The 24,158-nt window shown below is 40.4% G+C and overlaps 1 protein-coding gene across 1 annotated transcript in view; it reads left to right on the forward strand.

Moving 5' to 3' along the window:
* The window catches only part of RANBP17 (RAN binding protein 17), a 4,607,784-nt gene that overhangs the window by 3,671,838 nt on the left and 911,788 nt on the right, over window positions 1–24,158 (forward strand). The gene's annotated exons all lie outside the window — the stretch shown is intronic.

Below are 24,158 nucleotides of genomic sequence, written 5' to 3' on the forward strand. Positions count from 1 at the left end.
TGGGTTCGTAAAGGGCCGATCTTGTCTCCTGAACCTGACTGACTTCTTCGAGTCAGTCTCCAGAGCTGTGGACGAGGGTAAGGCGGTCCACATAGCTCATCTGGACCTCGCCAAGGCCTTCAACACCATCCCCCACTCTGGAATCATAGATAAACTTACTAAGCTGGGCGTAAATCCCTACGTCACTCGATGGGTTGCCAACTGGCTTACTGACAGAACCCAGACTGTAAAAGTAGCTGACTCCAAATCCAGCTCCAGACAAGTGGAATACCTCAGGGTTCAGTCCTGGGACCGCTGTTGTTTGGCATCTACTTCTCTGAAGTACAGGCCAACACTAAGGAACTCTGGCTAACAAAGTTCGCAGATGACTGCAAACTGGGAGCCATTATTGAATCCCCAAATGATGTGGATATTCTACAAAAGGGCCTTACAGAAACAGATGCTTGGTGCCAGAGCCATGGGCTCAAGCTTAATGCCAAGAAATGTATAGTTATCCCCTTTGGGAAAAAACATGTACACTTGAATTACTACACAGGTGGCAGTACACTAAACACTGAAAGTGTGATGAGAGACTTAGGGACACAGGTGGACAGTGGTCTCTCCTTCGATAACCACATCGCCACAATAGTCAGGAATTCCTTCTATGTGGCACACCTCATCACGAAGGGCTTTTCATCCAGAAAAAAGAAGGTCATTGTCCCATTGTACTCATCCCTCTTTAAACCCATTGTAGAGTACAATGCCCCATTTGGTATGTACCTCACAAGTAGGGTTGCCACCTTTTCAAATGCCCAAAGTGGGACATTTTTTGTAGAAACGTGCAATTTTGCAGGACAGACATACCCATGGGGGGTGCAAAGGACAGAACTGCACTGTTTTTGTCCAAATAAAAGCTTATTCTTGTAGCATATGAGTTGCTTATGCTATGTCATATAATATTTAGGTGTTTCAGATACAAGATAACTGTTTTATGCAACTATTAAAGAAAACTTAGTAAATATTTTTTGCCTTAAAAATTTCAGGACATTTGTCATTTTTTAGATTTTTTCTCAGGACAAAACTGCCCAAAGTGGGACTATCCCTCGCAAAGAGAGACAGGTGGTAACCCTACTCACAAGACATCTGCAACAGCTGGAAAGGCCACAGAAATACCTCACTAAAAGAATCACAGGCCTAAAGCAGATGCCCTATGCTGACCATCTAAAAAAACTCCAGCTGTACTCTGTGACATATCGTCTTCTCAGAGGCGATCTCTGCTTAACATAAAAGGCCATGTCAAACCCTGAGCTGTTGGACATACTCCACTTAAAGAAATCCCAATCCCTCAGAGTCACATGCTCCAGGGATCTAAACCTTGTCATCACAATGAACAAAACATGCTGGAGGGATAGATTCCTGACCCCGAGACTCCCCATACTCTGGAATAGACTGCCCATACATGTCAAGCAGAGCGCCTCCTTGGCCCTCTTCAAAAGGAACCTTGACGATTGGATGGGAGATAGGAAATTCACCCCGGGGATCACGTCATTCGCCCTGCTAGACAGGGGTCCAGGGAAGTAAATATCGTGAGAAGAAATATCCAGGGAATTGTTATGGCTAGGTTTGTATAGGCCCTAGGGCCGATAGCCTAGTACCAGCCTATGAACCTATGAACAGGAAATAGGTTTTAAGGGGGGAAAAAATCCCTTATTTCTTCTCAGACATCATATTCTGACTCCGAAGCTTATTTCTTCTGATTTTCCGTTGGAAAATTTTTCCTTTTCTAAAACTATATCAATGAGACAGTTTGTTTAGTGGGAACAGAATGACATTCCATTTTCTATGAAAAACTATTATGACGTATTGCACCTGGAATTTCGTCAGCCTACTGCTGCTCCTGTTTTTCTAAGTTTGTTGGAATTTTTTTTTCCGGCCAACATGTCTGACAGCCAGCCTGCAACTCCTAAGAAGGCAGCTGACTTGTATAGGCATCACTCTTATAAATATATATATTTTTTAATCCCAGATCTGATCTTACATTGATTTTCATGTCAAATCCTTCTGCATCTAAACATTGAGTAAATGGGAAAGCTTTTGATGGATTTGGAAAAATAGTATATTCTCCTGCCACTTTTATTTTTATGATTCATAATTGTCATGCTCACATGTTAAAGTTTTTGCTTACTTATTTTGAAAATATGAGGAACGTTGCTTACACTTATTTTATTTTTTATTTATTTATTTTTTTTATTTTACATTTGTTGACCGGGCTAGTCTAACTGGATACATGTCCATTTTCAGTAGAGGCCCGAGGAGAAAAGCTCCACTGTAACAGTCTAAGGTAACACACTAAGAAAAAAATATACAAAAGGATAACTAAACTACTAAGCAGGAGTTATCAACTAATTAGCATAAACAAAACAACAGAGCAGCAATTAGCAAATCAAAAACACACAGCAACAACAGCAATATTTAAATACAGAATTGCATTTTTATAGCATCTGGACTTGGACTTGACCTATCATGAAAAAAAAAAAACAAAAAAAAAAACAAATGGCAGGTGGGAGCAAAGAAGGTGGATCTGGTGGATTGGGAGAAATCCCCTGAAAAGGGGGTAGGAACTCCCACTGCCACTTTTCTTTTTTCTGTTGGAAAACCTTTTCTAAATGTTCTTTCTGCTTATGTTTCACAAGTAACCAAACATTATTTGAAGTATTCTTATGACTTAGTTGATGCTTTTTCCAATGCAGCTGCTACTGGGTTTTTGATGAGAAGGTTTGCATGGATGTGTTCTCAAAATTTGTCTGAAGATGTTAAAGCTGAAATTTGATTTTCCTCTTGATAGGGGATGTTGCATTTGGACCATCTGGTACTGAGGTCCTGAAAAAAATGTGATGAGAGAGCGAAACTGATTCAAGGGGTGACTCATATTTTTCAGATGCTGTTATTAAAAGCAAAATATACAGACTCCCCAAACTTCTGGCAAGTAAACAATCAAAAACAGTGGCGGGGGCTCCAAAAATAAGGGAAGGCCACCCATCAACAAGGACAGTCCAACATGTCTGAATGACTGTTTACGAGTTGCAACCCCCTTCCCACCCTGGCAGTTCTTTAAGTCCTTCCCAAAATCTGCCTCTCCCATTTCTTTCTTTGGCAACAGATCATCTCAGTCAAGTGGATTCTGAGAGTAATCCATCAGGAGTACAGATGGCAGTGGGAGTTCCTACCCCCTTTTCAGGGGATTTCTCCCATTCCACCAGATCCACCTTCTTTGCTCCCACCTGCCATTCAGCATCTGTTGCCTTAAGGGGTAGTAGAATACATTGCTCTTTCCTTGTCAGAGAAAAGTCATAGACCTTTCCTTTCTCAACCAATTTGTGAAAGTCCCAAAATGCTATCCCTTCACAACCTGCTACTTTATTCCCCCTTTTAGTTATTTGTTAACTCTAGATTTAAATAATACTTATCATCACATTCCTGTAGCCACTGATTTCAGGTGTTTTAAGGTGTTCTGAGTCTGGATTACATTTTCAATTCTCTGTATTACCTTTTGGGTTATCCACTGTTCCAGTGATATACACAAAGTGTGTAGCTGCAGTGATAGCCTGTTGCAGACTGCAACTTATTTACATTTGTTACTTATTTAGACAAGTTGCTTATCTTTGCACAGTCTTTTTCAAAATATCAGGAATCTGTCAATTGGATAACAGACCCCTTTTGGAGACTGCGATTCCAGGTAAACATTCAAATGTCTTGTCTGACTCCATCCCACAAGATTGTATTCCTGGTATGTCTATATCCTGGATACATCAGTCCAAGGAGCTTTTCTTCCACATGAAAAGTTAGATCTATATCTAGATGCATTCCTGAGATTTTCCAGTCAGTTCAGGGCTTCAGCAAGGGACTTTCTAAGGATTTTAGAATTCATGGTGTCTGTGTCTCTCATGATTTCCCTAGCCAGACTCTACATGAAAAAGATTCAATAGTATCGAAAATCTGTATGGTCCCAGCATCAACAATGCCTGACTTTTCAAATTCCAGTTTTGGTATTTGTATGTATAAAGAATGTTCTAGTGTTTTGACCAGTCTTATCTGAACACAGGTCTCCCATTCTCCCTTCCATTTCCATTACAGTGTATGACAACAGATGCCTCAGACTTTGCTGGGATGGGGCTATATCTTTGAAGGTGAAAGCACAGGCTCTTTGTAACAAAAAGACCTACTGGTCCACATAAATAGCAAAGAGATGTTGGCAGTAATAAATACACTGGACGCTCTTAATCATCTGTTGTCCCGTGAGCTTCTGCAAGTGATTACACACAATGTCACATTGATGTGGAACATAAACAGGGAGGTTCCAGATCTTAACCTCTATGCAAATTAATCATGGTAGCCTGTGTCAGCAGTTCAGCAGAGTGTAACTCTGTGAATGTCTTACATTCTGTCACAGCCAAATATTGTGGCAGATGAGCTAAGGAGGACTAGGACAAACCATCATGAATAGAAATTAAATAAAGGGGTTCTTCCAGGATTTGATCCAGTCGTCGGGAACACCTCATATAGATCTGTTTGCCTCCGTTCACAATGAACAACTGGCAAACTTCCATTCCAGGACTTGGCAGCAGGCCTGGAAAACTGATGCATTCTCTTTGCCTTGGACAGGGGTGTTCCTGTATGCCTGTCCACTCTTTCCATTGATATGCAGGATCATTCTGAAGATTCAGAAAGATTCTTCAAAGATCATTTTGGTGACTCACTTCTGGCCCAGGCAGCAGTGGTTCTCACTTCTTTTGAAAATAGACAAGGACAGTTGCCACAAGCTTCCACTCGACTGGGCCTACTCATACAAGACAGGGATTCTTTGCTGCATCCCAACTTGAAACAACTCCAGGTAACTGCCTGGATAGCCACCTATTTTCTGAGTACCTGCAGGTGTTAAGAAAGACAAAGAAACCTACTAAGAAATCATATCTTTGCAAATGGAAAAGATTTTCTAGTTGGTGCCATATTAAGAACCAAGACCATTTTAAGGCTAGTATCTCTCTGGTTCTTCATTATTTGTTCATAGGTTTATAGGTGATTACTAGGCTAATGGCACAACAGCCTTTATAAGCCTAGCCAGTAATACCCAGGATATGACATTATTATATCTAAATTCCCCAGATATGTATTAGGGTAGTATGTCAAGCTGATGGATCTGTAGTTCCCTGGCTCAGTTGATGGGCCTCCCTTGTGCAGAGGGACAACTGTTGCAGTCCTCCATTCCTCTGAGACAAAGCTCGTCCTGAGGATGTGGTTAAAGAGGGCTTCTAGTATCCCTGATAGATTCTCTTTTAAGCTATGTAAGAAGCATCCTCAAATGTTGTTGGGACCATGGAGGCTGTGTTTTTGACTTTAGCAAGTGCAGTAAGGACCTGTTTCCTAGTAATGACTGGTAGGGGGATGGTTGCAGGTATTTCTCTGGGTGTGGTATGAGGTGACGGGAGAGAAGTTTGAACTGAGCTTGTTGGCCAGCGGGTTTGCTATAGTTTCAGGCGTGGTATAAGTGTTGCTGATCATGATTATCTTGGCACATTGCTGAGCATTTTCCCTGAGGTTATGAATGGTGCTGTGGTGTAGCGGTTAGCCTTGTCGCCTTACAGCAAGAGGTTCTCTGGTTCGATATTCAGCTAGGGTGCCTTCTGTGTGGAGTCTGCATCTCTTCCATGTGTTCACGTGGGTTTCCTCCAGGTGCTGCAGTTTCCTCCCACATTCCAAAGACATGGATCCTGAGTGTTTCTCCCCAGGCCTATGCTGAAAATGGGCTGTTTCCCAGACTGACTTTCCCAGTAAACAAACGTTAAGTAAATAAATAATTTTTAAAAGCTTTATGGTTGTCTTTCTTCTGGGAGGCTATCTTTGCCTCATAGTTTGCTTTGGCAGATTTGACCAGCTCTCTAGTTTGGTTATTTAGACATGGGATTGTCTTTTTGCACTGTTTTGTGTGTTCCGTCTTGGCTCTGGAGAGAATTTTTTTTTTGTTGAATAGCTTATTTATGTTAGGGTTCCACCAAGGTGGTTTGTTTTTGCCAGTGATCGTAGGTTTGGCTCGGACGGGTACTGCCTTCTCTATGTGGCTATGAATGTGGTTGTACAGTGCTTTTGTGTACAGCTCTGTGTAACTTCTACAAATACAGAGGAGCTTTCCAAATGTTATTATCCTCTGGCCTTTCTTTCTTCTCTAACAAGGTTCATTTGTTCACCATTTGAGCATGTCTGCCCATGGATCCTCTCTCTTTCAATGCATTCCCATGTCAAGATGTTTTTGAAAGGGATTCTGCATACCTGTCCACCTGGAAAACATGTGGCTCCTCCTTGGTATCTTAATTTTGTTTTAGAAAAATTAATTATTGCTCCATTTGAACCAGTGTGAATAAAGGTGGGGCTTGCAAGTACGGCAAGTGCAAACAGCTAACCACAGTCAAATCTTTGGGGGAAAAAAAGAGCCAGCACAAGCATGTAGCATCCAAGGTAAATATTCTTTATTGTGCCATCAAAATGTTTCAGACCAGTTTCGGCACACAGCCTTCATCAGTGATGATCACTGATGAAGGCTGTGTGCCGAAACCGGTCTGAAACATTTTGATGGCACAATAAAGAGTATTTACCTTGGATGCTAGATGCTTGTGCTGGCTCCATTTGAACCAACCCATCAAGCTGATTAGACATGGAAAACCACGTTGCTGATTCCCCTTGCTTCTGCAAGAAGAGTGTCGTTGTAAGTTTTTATGGGTCATCCTTATCTCATTTTCCATAAAGTTGGTGCTAATTTTGAGAACTAACAATTCAAAGCTTTTCACCTTTTTGTGTCAAAGGTTTTGACACAATTTCCCAGTCAGGCATAGTAGAAAAGCTAAATAAACTGGGAATAAACCCGTATGTCACCGGCTGGATTGCCAGCTGGCTCACATATAGGACACAGGTAATCAAACTAGGGGAAGTTACCTCTATAAAGAGACCAGTCACCAGTGGAGTCCCCCAGGATTCTGTGCTGGGACCTCTCCTGTTATTGTGTACTTTTCTGAAGAAAAATCCAATACCAAAATGCTCTGGCTGATTAAGTTTGCAGATGACTTCAGGCTAGGGGCAGTCATTGATTCCACAAATGACTTGGCTATCCTGCAGGAATGTTTGTCTCAAATAAATAACTAGTGCCAAAGTCATGGTCTGAAACTAAATGCAAAAAAATGCATTTTTGTATCTTTTGGGAAGTCATTTACCCCAGGGAACTACCACATTGACAATATGCCCATAAGAGTTGACCCACTTGTTTGGGATTCAGGAGCCTATGTGGATAGTGATCTAACTTTTGACCAGCATGTGTCCATTGTTGTAAAAAAGTCCTTCTGTATTACACAGCTTATAAACAAAGGGATTGTGACTAGCTCTAGAGATGTCATTGTCCCCCCCCTTTACTCAGCCCTCATTAGGCCAATCATTGAATATGCTCCCTTTGGTATGTATCTGTTTAGACACATGCAACAAGTGGGACACCCTTACATATACTTTACTAAAAGGATACAAGGCCTTAACAACATGTTCTACACGGACCAAATTAAAGTCCCATCATTATACTCCGTAACCTACAGAATGATAAATGTGACCTGTGCCTGGCATACAAGGCATTCTCCAACCCATTACTGATGGATTTACTGCACATCAGCAAGCCAAATGGCATTAGAAATACACTGTCTAGAGACCCAAACCTCTTCTGCAACATCAACAGAATGGTTTGGAGTGACAGGTATAACTTGCAGAAGATACTGGTGCTCTGGAACAGACTCCCAATCCACATATATATTTCTCAGTAACCACTGGTTATGCTCCTGTACCAACCCTGACTAACTTTTATCCTTAACTCTCTTTTTCAGACTACATCCACTACAATCATTCCTACAATGCCTCTATATACTGTGGTATGCATATAAATCTATGTTTACTTAAATATTATTATTGTCACTTTGAGTAGCATAATTATGCACATCTTTTGGAAAAATATATATTTTTGAGTTTTTAATTCATTTTTGAAACAATGGCTACTTTTTTGTTACTTTTTTAATTTCTGCATGTTTTCCTTGAGCTTTTCTCCCCGGGCCTCTACTGAAAATGGACATGTATCCAGTTAGACCAGCCCGGTTAACAAATGTAAAATAAAATAAATAAATATAATGAAGTTCATCACTTTAAATATTAAAGAGGACCTTAGCTCTGTGGATGAGAAACAGTTAGTTTACCTCAGGACTGCCCCTTGTACTATTAATGGCCAGAGGCAGCTCCTAAATGCATTATTCCATGCATGGGGCACCTCATATTAACGATGGTATGATCCCAGTTATTCTCATTAGGGTGATATATAATTATCGGGTCTGTATTGCAATGTCAAACTCAAAGGAGTTCAAACATTTAATATCGAATCCAAAAGTCCAAAATACGAAAACAGCGAAGCCACAGCACACTGATTTTTTTCCCAGGGAAAAAAATCATTGGGCCGTTTTTGGAGCTTTGCTATTTATTTCCTCCACTGTGGTGCAATCTCGGAGTTGGTATATTTAAGTAGTGGGGTGTGGGTGACAAAATCCCCCCCCCCCACACACTTTAGTTTAAGTTTAAAGTGTAAGTGTGTAAGTGGTTTTTTTTGTAACAGAACAGCAATTTTTTTTCCTCTGGGAAAAAAAAATTGCTGTTCTGTGTTTTCATAATTGGGTTTCAAAATTCACGATTCGATATTACAACGTTCGAACTCCTGTGAGTTTGACGTTGTAATATAGACCCATAATCATCAACTATGGGATGGATATGGCCAAGCTATAACCAATGGAATAAATTATTCTGAGTGCTAAAAGAGAAATTGGCTAGGCTTAAAATGGCCCAAAAGGGCAGCTAGCCTAGTACTTACCTATGAACTTATAAACCTATTTATGCATAAGGTGGTATCCAAGTTTGCTTTGAGTAAAGCTATCCATCTGCATGTCTTCTATCCAGAACCTAACTATGTAGGAGGCAGGATTCTTCATACCTTGGATGTTCACAGAGAACTCGGATACTATCTTGACAGAACTTACACCTCTAGAAATTTTAATCAGTTATTCAAAGGTAAAAAAAAAAAAACAAAAAGGACAACCAGTGTCAGAGTAGAAAATTTGCAAATGGTTGTCCCATGCTATTTCCTTTTGTTACTCCCACCATAACATGTTATTTCCAGGTAGGGTCAAGGCACATTTTGCAGTCGTCTTGCCTTTTTCCGTAGCTTTTTGGAAAGGGATGAATTCCAGAAGTATTCTAGTGGCAGTAATGCACTCCTCTGTGCGTACTTTTACAAAGCACTACAAAATGGACTCCTTTTCTAGGTCTAGAGCAGGGTTTAATAAAATAATTTTCCAGGAGATCCTGGACTCTCATCCTTCCTTCTCCTAAATCTTTTAAGCTGCAGTATTGTACCCATATATCTAAGGCTTTGCAACAGTGATCTAATGGTTAACATAGTACAGTTGTTTAAACAAACTTAACCATAACAGTAGATGTTGGAATAGTTCCCTTCTGCAGTAACCAGTCCCCTTCATCCAGCCCCCTTATTTTTGTATGACTTTCATTGCCAGGGTGAAAACATAAATTTGTATTTACCTAGCAATTACTTTTTTCAGGAGATTAGTTTCCCTCTTTTAGTTGGCATGAAAACTCTGAAGGGTTTGGTGGCCAGATCACTGGTTTTCCTTTGCTCTGCTCAAACTTCTAATGTTCTGGGTTCATGAAAAGTGCCTTTAAGCTTTCAGAAGCTAGCCAGCTGTTAAATTCTAGGTAGTATATGACCCATATAGCTAAGGCTCCTGCAGCAGTGATCTATTCGAGCATGTACTGCTTTGTTAAGTTTACTTACGCAGCCGTACTTTCTCCTGACAAATCTTAGTATTCCAGGCATTTTCTTCCCAGATTTTCGTAATAATGACTTTCTTGTGCTTTTCAAATGTGAGGCTGTTGTCCGTGAAGTCTTGTGGTGCCTGCAGTGGCTTTTGTGTATTTGTCCAATTAACAACACCCGTAGCTTCTTACTGTGTCCAGACCTTTTTTTGGGTCTGGCTTCTCTAACTAAATGACTTACTAGCTAATAATAGGCCAAATTAGAAAGAGCCAAAACTAAAATCCTTTATTGACCAAAAAGATTAGCTTTTTTGTCAGCTTGTAAAAGACTTCTTCGATTTAAGTCTTTCTCTACAAACAAGCTGAAACAAAATGGGTCAAGATCTTTTTTTTATTTTAGTGTGATCCTGCTCTGTCTGTTTGGTTGCTGGTTTTTTTGGTTGTGTTGTGTCCTAACTGAGAGACATACATGCTATTGAGTGATATGATGTGAAATGCTATGGTAGGAGGCAGAAAAATTCATTGTTAATGTCTGTTTACATGACAATGTATTGGAGATACTGCAAGTTTTTTTTTTTTGTAATTATGACAACAAGCAATATTTCCATATGTACTTATACTTCAAAAAATAAGTGCTTTACAAACTCTTGCATGGCATCAGGTGAAACTTTAGATATTGTTGAAAATAACTGTCAGTTATATTTGCACGGTTACATATCTTGAAATATATTCAGTATTATTTATATTGCTAATTATACAATCAAGCATATGTTCTCATATTTCTGTAAATATCTCAATAAACATGCATCTAAAGAGGAATAATATATATCTAAGTTGTATACATTACAAGGTATGGCGATTTGTTTATGAATGTTTAACAAAAATATAACTGGGTCTATGTGCATTATAATATTTTTATGGAATAACTATAAATACACTGTTACTGTAAAGGATACTTTTTACTGATAACTTTGCTGTTTGTACAGTTTTAATAGCTTGTATTGTTAATGAAATACTTAACATTTGTAAGTTTATTTTTCAGAAAATGCTCTGGAATATAAGGATCTGTGCAGGCTGCTAGAGGTGTTATATTCCACAGCTCATAGGTGTTAATGAGTTAAGACCATATCAGTCTGGAGTGGGCTGGTGTCTAATACTGTAAGCTGATGTCAAAATGAGTTTACCAAAGATGACAGCGCCAAACTTCTTTGCTTTTAGTGTGAGTCCATTTCTAATAGACCATTAAATTGTATGGTTTACTTGTAACAATGTATCATATACTGAATGTAAAGCAACACCCAGTTTGAAGTCATCAGCAAATTTGGTTTGTTAATATGTCTGAGTTAGTCGGTGGGAGGTGTGATAAAAAGATGCTGAACAGAACGGGTCCCAGTACTGAGATATCAGGAATGACACTAGTTACCTTTTTTTCTTTCTGTGGTAGCATGCTATTTAACAAAATAAATGGGTTCTGTCAGCCAGTTTGCTACCCATCTTACAGCATTAAGAGTCTACATTTAAAACTTTAAACTTATTTACAATTCCAGAATGGGGGGTAGTGTCAAAGGCTTTGGCCAGATCCTGGTAACCTGAATGAACTGCATTGCATCTATGTAAAATGTCAACAACTTTCTCAAATAAGTTTACTAAATTAAGTAAACCTGATCTTCCTTTGATAAAACTGTATCATAGCTTGTCTAAATTGGTAAGGTTTGTTTATATTGGAGCTTATGACAAATGTAAAACTTTCCATAGCTTTGCAGAGTAAGCTTGTTAGGTGTAGTTATTTTTGGGGATCTGATATGGGCCTCCTTTATGGAATGGCCTAGCAATAGCCATTTTCCATCCCTCAGGAACATAGCCTGAGGCTTTGTGTAAGTTGAACAGTTGTAGGAAGGATTCAGAGAGGGTGTGTTTGACACCGTTGATTAAGCAGCTACGTATATTGTTGTGGCCAGTAGAGGCAGTATTTGTATCTTTTGAGGGTACATTCATGAGTCAGGATGTGTTCCGTAATAATCTTGGGGGAAGAAAGGGACTCTGGAATTTGTGGAACCTTATTGACTGTTTCTCCAGGGTGTCTGGGACTAATTTATCTCCAAGTATATTAGTAACTGTAGGGCTGGAGTAGGTAATACCATTATGCTTTAATTCGGATCATTGCTATGTGCTAGATGTTCTTCATGTTTCACTGTTGCAGTCATTACATCTGGGTTATCTGCTTGCAGGTAGCCCTCAGTCGGCCTGATTAACAAGGTCTTGGGTCCTGTGTCGGTTGCTCTCCCTTCTTCCTTGACGAGAGGTCGTCAGGGGTATAAAACATGCAGCCAACGCCATTACATCAACCTTTCTTGCCGTGCGATGCCCGAAGCAGAAGAAGTTCACAAGTGCCGGTCGGCCGACTCCTGAAATTTTCGTTTCCGAGTTTCAGAACTGAAGTCTTTAACTAAAGCTAAGTACCCTGTTGGGGAAACTTTTTCTTGCTCCTTACTGATGTCAGTAAAAGTTACTAATTGCATTACTTGTGGAAAGCAAATACCTGATAAAGATTTTCATTCGTACTGTATTCCTTGCCTAGGCCCTGACCACGACGTACCTTGCTGTCGGTTTTGTGCTTTATTTAATCAGCGCTCTGTCCGTCGTCGGTATATTTTCGCCTCTAAATATTTTGGTTCTCAGTTTAATTATCCAGAAATGTCATCGGTTAGCCATCCGACTACCGGGATTCCGAAAAAAACGCAAAGATAAAGACAGAGACAGGCCACCGAGGTCCAAAACTGCCGACGACGCTTCTCCTAAGCCAGTCGCCAGTTCGCCGGTACTCAGTGAGGCGCTTTCGCAGCCCCTGATACCCGCTACTTCTGATTTACAGGCCTCTCTACTGAGACCCATTCGGAGTTCGGTATGCCGCGAGATGCTTCAACTATGGAACCTGCAGATGTCTCTACCTTGGATGGGTCTGGAGCCGCTATGCAGGCACCGGCTTCTGAGGGTGTATTCAGGCCTACGGACTTGCATATTAAACCAACGCCTCCTCTTTTACTTAGGCCTAAATCTCAATCCATGCCTAAAAAAACGATGCCCAGGCCACATGTTCAGGCCTCTGTGCCTAAAAAACAAATGATAAGAATGGCTGAAGATCTAATAATTCTAATCAGGGGTAGTCAACCCCCCCCCCTTCTAAGAGGCCTAGAACTGAAGTTGATTATGAATCTTCTGATCGGGATTCTGTTGTTTCTGATTCTTCTGATGATCTGGATTTGCCCTTATCTACTTATGAAGATTCTGATGCAGAGGACTCCATTCCCTCTGCTTCCCCTCCTGAGGATTTTTCTTTTGGGGAAACCTTACATACTCTAAGGGAGCATTTCCACTGAGAAAGCCAGGATTGTTCTGATTCAAAAAAGAGGCTTGGGGATTTCCTTCTTCTACCTCAGCATAGGCCTTTAGCTATTCCTTCTGTACTAGACATTGTTGATGATGCTTTTTCGGAATCTAGTTTGGCCCTTGATTCCCTGCCTCCTGCTCCCAGAAAACTTGACAGATACCACGGGGTCCCTGAGTCCCACAAGTTTCTTTCTAAAAATCCTATTGCAGATCCTGAGACTATTTCACAGGAGCCCAAGGGCATTATGCCTTCTACTGCTAAAAATCCTACCCCTTCTGATAGAGACTTCAGGGCACTGGATAAATGGGGTAAGAAGGTTTACACTGCTGCAACCTTGGCCATTAGGGCTTTAAAATGCCAGTTTCATATGTTAAAGTATCAGCAACATGTTATTGGACTGCTTAAACAGAAAATGATGTTGATTCCTGACTGTGTGGAAAATAAAGAATTACAGGATTTAATGCATTCTGCTGAACAAGTTGGAAAATATACATTGCAATGTGGTTTTGATTCATTAGAGGCCACTTGCAGGGCTGCTGTTACTGGGTCTGTGCTCAGAAGGCATGCTTGGCTTAAGGAGCAATCTTTGGCTGATCATGTTAAAGCTAAATTGTTGGATGCTCTTTTAAATCAGGTCCACCTGTTTGGCAACAAGGCTGAGGAAGATCTTAAAAAAATGGAAGATAAAGATAAATCTATGCAAACTGTTAAAGATTTTTTACAAGTTCAGCCTCCTAGATTTAGTAGGCAACTGGCCCTCTAAGAATTGGTCCTTTCCAGTCCTTTCCAGCCAAGCCCAGACACAGCAAAAACCCCAGGTTTCAGTCCCAGAGGGGACACAGAACTATGCAGTGGGGGGCCTCCACTTCCAAATCTGGGAATAATAAGACTCTCCCCTATAGTAAACTGTCCCAATGTCTTATTTTTTTAAATTTCCAAGCACTTATCAACTGACTGCCTCTTTGGGGGGAAAGATTGCTGTTTATGCAAAGAATTGGGAACTCATTACCCAGGATAAATGGGTTTTAAATATAGTGTCCCAGGGATACAGATTTCACTTCCACACTTTGCCAACACCAAGCGGGTGGCCAGAACTACCCCAAAATCAGTGGGCAGAGGCACAAAAACAAGTACTTTCTCTCTTAAGCATGGGGACTATTCAGCTGGTACCCGAAGAGGAAAAGAGACAAGGTTTCTACTCAAGACTTTTCCACCCAGAAAGGACAATTCATGGCATCCTATCCTGGACCTGTCTACTCTAAACACCTTTTTGGAGATTCCAAAATTCAAGATGCTGACTCTTCACCAATTACTTCCTATGCTAGGCAAAGATGCCTGGTTGGCAACAGTAGATTTAAAAGAAGCATACCTGCACATCCCAGTCAGGGAATCTTGCAGAAGATACCTACGCTTCAAAGCAGGCTACACGCACTATCAGTTTTCTGCACTGCCCTTTGGCTTATCTACTGCGCCCAGGGTATTCACAAAGTGCCTAGCTCCAGTTATTGCATTTTGCAGGCAAAGAAATATTCAAATATACCCATACCTGGACTATTGTCTAATTCAAGCAGAAAGCCAGGACATACTTTTGAATCATCTGGCCTTTGTACAAAGGGTTCTACCTTGTCTGGGGTACACCATAAACTAAAGGAAATCACACCAGGTACCCTGTCAACAAATTATATTCCTGGGAGCAAGCTTGAGTACAACTTCCAGGATGGCATACCTCATGCCAGAGAAACAAAATCATCTGACAACCTACTTCAAACAAGTGGCCACAAAAACCCTGCTATCTGCAAGACAAATACTGCAAGCCTTGGGGTTCATGGCCTCCTGCATTCTTCTAATTCCATATGCAAGACTGCATATGAGGAAACTACAGTGGTATCTAAAAGCCTATGGTGTCAACATTTTCAAGACCTAGAAACAATGATTCCTATTATACCTTGCCTATGCCTAGAGTTCCTTTGGTGGGCAGAGGCCTGCCACCTAAACAAGGGACTACCTTTCACACCACCCCCTGCCGCCCAAACCCTAACAACAGACGCATCAGACTATGTATGGGGGGCTCACCTGGCAGGGAAGTGCATTCAGGGCAAATGGAACCCAAGTCAAATGCACCTGCATATCAATCAAAAAGAAATGTTAGCTGTACAGAATGCTCTGACAGCCTTCAAGGACCACATTCTTCCAGGACAACTAATGGTAAAGACGGACAACACAACTGTTATGTGGTACACAAACAAGCAGGGGGGTACACCTCTGCAGACTAGCCATGGCATTGTGGAACACAGTCTTGAGCTACCAAGTGCACCTACAAGCTCAATTCCTGCCAGGAAAATTAAATACACTGGCAGACGGACTAAGCAGAAAACTCATGGACCCACACAAGTGGAAACTGGAACCAAGGATTTTCAACACGTTGACAAGCAAATGGGGGAGCCCAGATATAGACCTGTTTGCGTCTCCCCAGAACTACCAATTGGACAAATTTTGCACAAGGACTCCCCACAAACAAGCCTGGAAAGTGGATGCTCTGTCCTTCAGCTGGAAAAACCTATCAGTCTATGCCTTCCCCCTCTGCCTGTGCTCTCCAAAGTACTACTAAAAATCAAACAAGACAAACCAAGGATGATTTTGATTACTCCAGACTGGCCGCGCCAACAGTGGTTCCCCCTCCTGCACAGTGTGACATGGTTATCTCCATGGCACCTGCCTCAAACTCCTTCCCTGCTGTTTCAGCAGGAGAACCAGTTTCTGCACCCTCAGCATCTAACACTGAACCTTGCAGCCTGGCTAATTACTTAATCTCTCTTTTACCATCCCTCAGCAAACCTGTGATGGATATTTTAGAGGCAAGGAGGCCTAGTACTAGAAAATCTTATACTGAAAAATGGAAAAGATTCTGTGCCTGGAACCAGTCTCAAGGGATGAGCACAGCAGCGCCCAATTTACCTCAGACTTTACAATACTTAACTGAGATGATTCACAAGGGCCTGTCTTATTAAAATCCATGCCTCAGCCATTTCAGCTCATTATAACACAGAACTTCCCCTCTTTTCTCATCCACTGCTCAAGCAGTTCCTCAGAGGGGCCAGAAATTTGAGACCACCCAAGAGAGCTCCAACCCCAGCCTGGGACCTTAACTTTGTCTTGGAGAAACTCACTCTACCTCCTTTCGAGCCAGCTGCTACTGCAGACTTAAAATTTCTTTCTTGGAAAACAGCTTTCCTTTTAGCAATCACTTCAGCTAGAAGGGTATCTGAATTACAGGCCCTTATGGCAGTGGAGCCTTTCATCATCTATCATGCGGACAGGGTGTCCCTCAGAACCAGTCCTTCCTTCATGCACAAGGTGGTATCCAGTGTGGCTCTTAATCAGTCCATTCATTTGCCAACCTTCTTTCCCAATCACAGAATAAAGGGGAGCTGATACTACATTCCTAAGATTGCATAGACAACTTAGATTCTACTTGGACAGGAGTAAACCTCAAAGGAAGTCTGAACAACTGCTGGTGGCATTTGCTGCAGGGGCAGAGTGGAAGGCTATTTCAAAGCAAACCATTTCTAAATGGATAAGCCATTGCATTCATTTCTGCTATAAGCATCATGGAAAACCTATCTCCCAGGGGATCAGACCTCACTCCACCTTGGCTGCATCTACCTCTACAGCCTTTCTCAGAGGCATCCCTATTAGGGACATCCTAGAAGCTGCTACCTGGAGTTCTGTACATACTTTCACCAAGCATTATCATTTGCCAATTTTCTCTAAATCCAGAGCTGGCTTTATCACTGCAGTCCTGCAGGGCCTTATAGCTGGCCCTAATGGTATCTAAATTCCTCCTCCCAACCATAGCTTTGGGAATCTACCCAAATGTAATCATTGCAACAGTGAAACATGAAGAACATAGTACAGTTGTGTACACTTACCATAAATGTAGATGTTCGAGTGTATTCACTGTTGCAGTCGTGGTTACCCTCCCTCCAGCCCCCTAACTTCTTTTGACTATATCTCTACTTTCCTTTACTATGCTTAAAAGCCTTTTTTGTGTATTTGCTTTTTTGCTGGAGGTATATCTTTGTACTTTTATATTTAATTGCTTCCCATTAGGGGGGCACCTGACATCTGGGGCAAGAAAAACTGATGTAATGGCATCGGCTGCATGTTTTATACCTCTGATGACCTGACGTCATGGAAGAAGGGACAGAAACCGACGCAGGACCCAAGACTTTGTTAATCAGGCCGACTGAGGGCTACCTGCAAGCATATAACCTAAATGTAATGACTGCAACAGTGAATGCACTCAAACATCTACATTTATGGTAAGTGTACACAACTGTACTTTCTCCAATCTACAGAACACAGCCTACTGTCCTAAAGGCCAGCTTTCCTTCACCCATTTTCTTAATACATTGTCATGTACCCTCTATCTCCACATTTCTCATTCCACCCAACATACCACCTTACATTCCCCCATTTTACCTTATTGCTGTCAAATCTAAAGACACCAAACTCCTCCTAGAAGATATCTATATATATATATATATATATATATATATATATATATATACATACACATCAACACCCCTCCCTTCCTCCATATCTACAACCTTTGTCTTCCTACAGCTTGATGTAGAGAGCTTTTTTTGTTAACTCATTGCTCCCTACAAGAGTATAATTGTCAAGAATGCAGAGTCTCCGTGTGGCCTGTAAGAGTATACCCATATTTACAAGAGGCTTCCCTGTACTCATGAAATGAGTATATTCGTCACTGTTTTCAAAGTCTAATTTTTGAAGTCCTGGAGAAAGTGCATACATAAAACTAAGGGTACAAGGAGACATCTACAAGCTGACATGATTTGCTAACCATGACATTGACATGCTCAGCATAGGATGTGCAGAGATGCAGTTATTAAGAAAAGTTTGCAAAAAGTCATCAAAGAAATAACATTTCCATGGGTTCCCTATTACGCTGTCACAGTCTTTGTGAAACAGTAAAACGTGAAAAGACAAAATAGCGAAGCGGCGTTTCAGGGAATTATTTCCCTGGGAAAGAATTAGTTTGGCCACTTTCGCTACTTTGCCTTTTCGGCACTGTAGTACAATCTCGGAGTTGGTACATTTAAGTAGGGGGGGTGTGCGGGCGAAGCCCCCCATGTTAAGTAATGTTCTACTGTTTTTTTTTGTTTCGGAACAGCGATTGGTTTCCATTGGAAAATAATCGCTGTTCTGAAGTTTCAGCATTGTAAGCTTTCGCTTACATGGAGTCGATTATCTGTCGTTCGCTTTTCTGAGCGTGCGATATAATATAGACCATTGCTATGTTTGCATTCATAATGCAAAAAATAGAGTAGGATACTGTCATGTTGGGGGTTGAGTATTCAAGCAGTGAGTGTTAGCAAAAGTGATATAAAAACATAGTGGGTAATATGAAGACATTCTGAAATAAAAATGCTCTTTTGGTAAAGCAGCTACAACGATTACCCATAGTTTCCAAACTGCTTTAATTTTCTAAGAGCTGTGAGACCTGCAGGTTAACAGATGATGTCATCTTATACAAGACATTAAGGCATGCAGTGTTGCCATTGATACTTGCCATCTAACACAAATGTTCTTGCAGATTAATATTGTTTTGAAACGTTGTGAAGTCATTGTATACATAATCTGCATAGATTTAGCAATATCCGCTCTTGTCATTCATCATTAGAAAGCTCTTGAACAGGTGAACAATTCACTCACTGATATCTTGGGTCTGTCTTACAGACTTAACAGAGCTACAGTCTTTCGTTTGACCACAAAGATAGTATTTTTTGTTAACTAAATTACAGACTTATTTTATAAATCTGCAATATAAAATCAGCATCTACAGACATACCTCTGATACTAACTCCAGTGTATAGCCCACTCTCTTCCAAAGATATATTTTAAATTTGTTTGTAACTTACACAATGTATCATGTATTATTTTATTTTATTATTTATCTATTTTACATTTGTTAACCGGAATAGTCCAGCTGAGCGTTGGCTTGTTTTCAGTGTAGACCCGGGGCGAAAAGCTCCACAGTGAGTTTTGAATTTTACATGCATACAGTTAAGAAATTATCATTTGCAGCTAACCAAACAGTTAACAAGATAACATTTACAATAAATCGTACAGAAAACACTTGGGTACAATGTCATTAAAGGAATAATGCATTCATAATAATTGTTTGGTTATATACAGTATCAGTACAAAAGGAAAAGCATGGGATGAAGTGGTTAAACAGTGAGACAGAGGGGTAGAAGTTTATTATGATAGACAGGGGAGGAGAGGAAAATGAAGGAGAAGGAATAGAAGGGAAGGGTATAGTGGGAGAACAGGGAAATAAGAATGAGAGGACTGATGGAGGGAGAGGTATTAGAAGTTGGGGTAGGGTAGTTTCAGGGAGGATGACTACAGTGGCAGGACCATTTGTTTGTTAGGTATCTCCGAGTGGCTAGCTTGAAATGCTTGGTATGGTCAAGGGTCCTCATTTCTTGGGGTAGTTGGTTCCAAGTTGCAGCAGGGTTATAGTTATAGAGTAAACATCCTGTTTTGGTTTTGGGTTTGAGTTTATAAATCTGTAGGAAGTCTTGGTCTGAGCTACGTAGTGTACTGGTTGGGGAATATTTAGATATAATAGATAGAAGGCTAGGACAGAAAGATGGTAGATAGAGGATGGAGTAGATAATTTGTAGTTGATGTAGTAGGAGCAAATGAGGGAATTTGAGCCAGTCCAGTTGTTTAAGGGATAAGCAATGGTGTGATTTGTAGGTTTGGTTTGCAGCGAATCTGGCCACCTTATTATAGGTAGTTTCAAGTTTTGTAATGAGTGTGATGTTAAGGTTTTTGAATAACTGACAGCTATAGAGAAGGGTGGAAAGAAGAAATGCATAGGTGATTGTTAATCTTGGTGTGTTGGTTAAATGTCTTTTGTTACAATAAAGGAGTCCAAGTTTCTGGTGAGTCCTTTTGATTGCATTAGTAACTTGGAGATCAAATTTTAACTGGTCTGACTCCCAGCAGTTTAGTACTGGGTTCAGCAGTAATGGTAGTGTTATGGCTTGATAGGATGGAAAAAGTAGTTTTAAGATTGATGAGGTTTTCGGGTAGGAAGAGTAGGAGCTTAGTTTTCTTAGGGTTGAGAATTAATTTGTTATCACAAAGCCATGTATCTATGGTCTTGAATGAAGCTTGGGTAGTAGAGTGGAGGTCAGATGGATTGTCTGCAATAGTGATGACAGTTGAATCATCTGCATATTGTACAAGTGTAGAGTGGGGACGAGGTGTAAAGTAGGTTAGTGAAAATATTAAAGAGCAGTGGCCCAAGTGTGGATCCTTGGGGGACTTCCATTGGCATGTTAAGGGGGGGGGGGTAGTGCAGAATGCCATTTAACAGCTTGCTGGCAGTTAGAGAGATAGCTGGAAAACCAGGATATGGTGGGAGGAGAGAATTGTAAATGGGAGAGTTTGTCCAAGAGGAGGGGATGGGAGACAGTGTCAAAGGCTTTGGAGAGGTTGAGGAACAGACAAGAAACTACTTTATTGTTGTTGTCACAGGCCAGTGATACAGTATTGATGAAGGATATTAGTGCAGTTGTAGTACTGTGTTTGGGATGGAATCCATATTGTGTGTGTGTGTGTTAGAAGGCTCTCTTGTAGAAGGTACTGCATTATCTGCTTGTGAATGCATTTCTCTAGATTCTTAGAGAGGGGAGACAGTATAGCAATTGGTTTGAAGTTGGTTATTTCAGAAGAATTACTGCCTTTGTCTATAGGTAATGTGAAAAATGTTTTCCATATTGCAGGGTCATATGATTCAGAGATAGATCGGTTAATCAGGATGGATACTGGATAGGCTAGGGTTTCAGTAGCACTATGTAGGAAATAGGAAGGTAGATTATCAGCTGAGGGGGAGCAGAGTTTGAGTTTGGAGAGTAAGGATTTAATGTAGTTGGTTGAAACAGATTTAAGGGAAAAAGAGTTAGAAGGATAGGGAGGAGAAGTAGAGATTTTGGAGTTATTAGCATTTTTCCTAGTGGGAAGAGCATTTATTATGGTAGTTATTCAGTCAATAAACTGATTGTTAAATGTAGTGGCAGTTTCGTCTGGAGTTTTATTTGGGCATGGGTTTGGAGGAGAAGGGTTTCCTGGATGTAGTATATGATTGACAGTATTCCAGAATTTTTTGGGGTCTGATTTTAGGGTAGTGGGAGGATTTGCATAGAAGTTAGTCTTGTCTTTCTTGATAATTTTCTTTATTTGATTCCCAAGTTCTTTATTAATTTATAAATCTAATGAAGTGTATTTTCAATACAGGAGTTTGGAGAAAAGCTCTCAGAAAGCAATTGATTTCCTGGCTTAGAAGATTTCAGGAAGCAAAGATGTTAATTAGCCTCTTGCTGTTCAGGATTAAATGAGTTAAACCACTACCAGATCAGCAAAACCCAATCAGAACCTCCCCGTTTCACCCTAACTCCATCATTCCAGCTTAAAGGAAAATCCTAGAAAAGGGTGGTATACAAAAAGCTATTTTCCAGTTTACAACATAAGTACTTTCTGTTGATAAAACAATGTGACGTCTGACCATTTAGGAAGACTAGGACTGCTGTTTGGCTCTTGACAGTCAACATTGTGCTTAACATGGTTAAGTATCAACTCATAGGCATCATCTTCATAGACCTAAACACTTTCATTTGATCTGGTAGACAACTCCATTCTACTCCATCATGTCTGACAGTGGAGTAAGCAACACAGAAGCAACTTGATTTCAGAACATCCTCAGTTACAGAACCTTTGAGTTTAAGATTAGCTCATCCCTCTTTACAGAAGTACCCCTTGCTACAGGAGCGCCACAGGGTTTCATTTCAGTTCCACTGCTCTCTTCCATCTTCATAAATAAACTGCCATTTGGCCTCCTCAACCACCTACTTGTTATGTATGCAGAAGACATGCTAATTTGTAATTCAAGCTACTGTCACTCAGCTTCAGAACCAACCTTAGCAGGACTTGCTAAACCTCTCCTCCGGACAAGATAAGAAGCTTCTTAAGTTCAGTAAAACAAAATCCATGTTTTTCATCAAACAAAAGCTTTTGCAAGTCCTCCACTACCCTCCTCCCTAAATATTGTGGACCTTTGCAATAACCAAATTGAGACAGCCACCTCCTTTAACCACTTAGCATGAGGCTTGACCACAGACATTAAACTTCAAACTTCGTATTGTAAAATAATATGGGCAAAAATCAGCCAGCTACTGCCTGGGCTCTTAAGATATGTCACTACTTCTGCAGACTTTAATATGGGCAGATTTTGGTTCATTAAAATTCCTTAATTACTTTTTTTTTCTTTTTATTGTAGGGCTTATTAATGCTGACATTCCACTCATTTGGTTTATTTTTACATATTGTAATTGGGATATCTTGTATTATGCCATTTGTTAGAATGGCATCTGTGACTATATGGTGGCTGGAAATCTTGCAGTTACATTTTGAGAGCTCATCATATGGTTTTAATAGAGTTGTCTTTTCCTGATATTTGTTACACTGAGTTTAGATGCCCTAAAGAGATTACTGATGTGTGATTGATTAGGTTTAAACAGAGATGAGGATAATCTAGGAGTACTTTAGTTGAGATGTTAGTGAGGATGGGGTCAAGAAGATTTGGACCTGTAGTGGGGTGGTAAACAGTTTATACATGGGAGTTAGCATTTACTAAATCAATTAATCTTTGGACATACCCAAATTTTGTGATTATACATGCTTCATTTAATCAAAAAGATAAATTAATTCACGTATCAGGAAAGTATTTTTATATCTGGGTAGTTCAATAAGCACATTTAGTAATCATTCATGGTTCTCTGTGGATATGGAAAGTGAACTATAGCAAGCTGTTAATTAATAATGTGTTTTCTTTAGTGTAAATTGAAGTTCAGTATGCTGTTTGTCTTTTTTGGGGACTCATTCTACGGATAATTTGGTCTTAGACACATTTTGATACTCCACTTCCAATAGATCTGTGTATGTGATGAGTACTGTAACCCAATAAAGAGGGAGTGCAGCTTTTACAGTGAAACCAAGGATGCAGTCTGGTTGCAGGAGAGCGTTGAGATCTGACAGATTATTGCTAAGACTTCTAACATTGGGCATATTAGTCATGATGTTGTTTGGATTTGAATTTACTGCCATCCTTTTTCTTTTTCTTTTGTTGAAATGTCAAGAAGATAGACTTTCCTAACAAAAGGTACTCTGATGGCACAAGTTCTTTAGCCAGTATTTAGAATCCATGAAACAAGAGGTGCAAGCCATCCATAGTGAGGAAGTTTAAGCTATTGGTCATTTTGCCCAAGCTGACCTGTAATGGACAGCGCAGTGATGCAGCAGTTTGCATTGTCACCTCATAGCAAGAGCTTCTCCGGTTCAATTCATGGCTGGGGTATCTTCTGTGCGGTGTCTGCATTTCCTCCCTGCATTCGTGTGGTTTTCTTGCAGGTGCTCTTGTTTCCTCACACCTTACAAAGACATACGTCTGGTGCATTTCTCCCCATGCCTCTGCTGAAAATTGTCTCGTTCTAAATAGGACTTTCCCGGTAAACAAATGGTCTTTGGAAGACAGTGGACTATACACTGGAGTTAGTATCAGAGGTCTGTCTGTAGATGCTGATTTTATATTGCAGATTTATAAAAGAAGTCTGTAGTTTATTTACCAAAAAAAATTGGATCCCCCTAGAATGACACCAGCTAATTAGGTAATTATTAAGGCAGTTGATCTTCTGTTTGTGTCTGGGCATCATTCAGGTTGGGTGGGTAGATTTCCAGTCAAGGCCAGAGTCTTACCTGCATTTGATACATACATATGAAGCTCTGAGAAAGCCGTCTGCAT

The sequence above is a fragment of the Protopterus annectens genome, chromosome 4.part0, assembly GCF_019279795.1.
Source record: "Protopterus annectens isolate FY-2018-M chromosome 4.part0, PAN1.0, whole genome shotgun sequence".
In the NCBI taxonomy this organism is placed as follows: Eukaryota; Metazoa; Chordata; order Ceratodontiformes; family Protopteridae; genus Protopterus; species Protopterus annectens.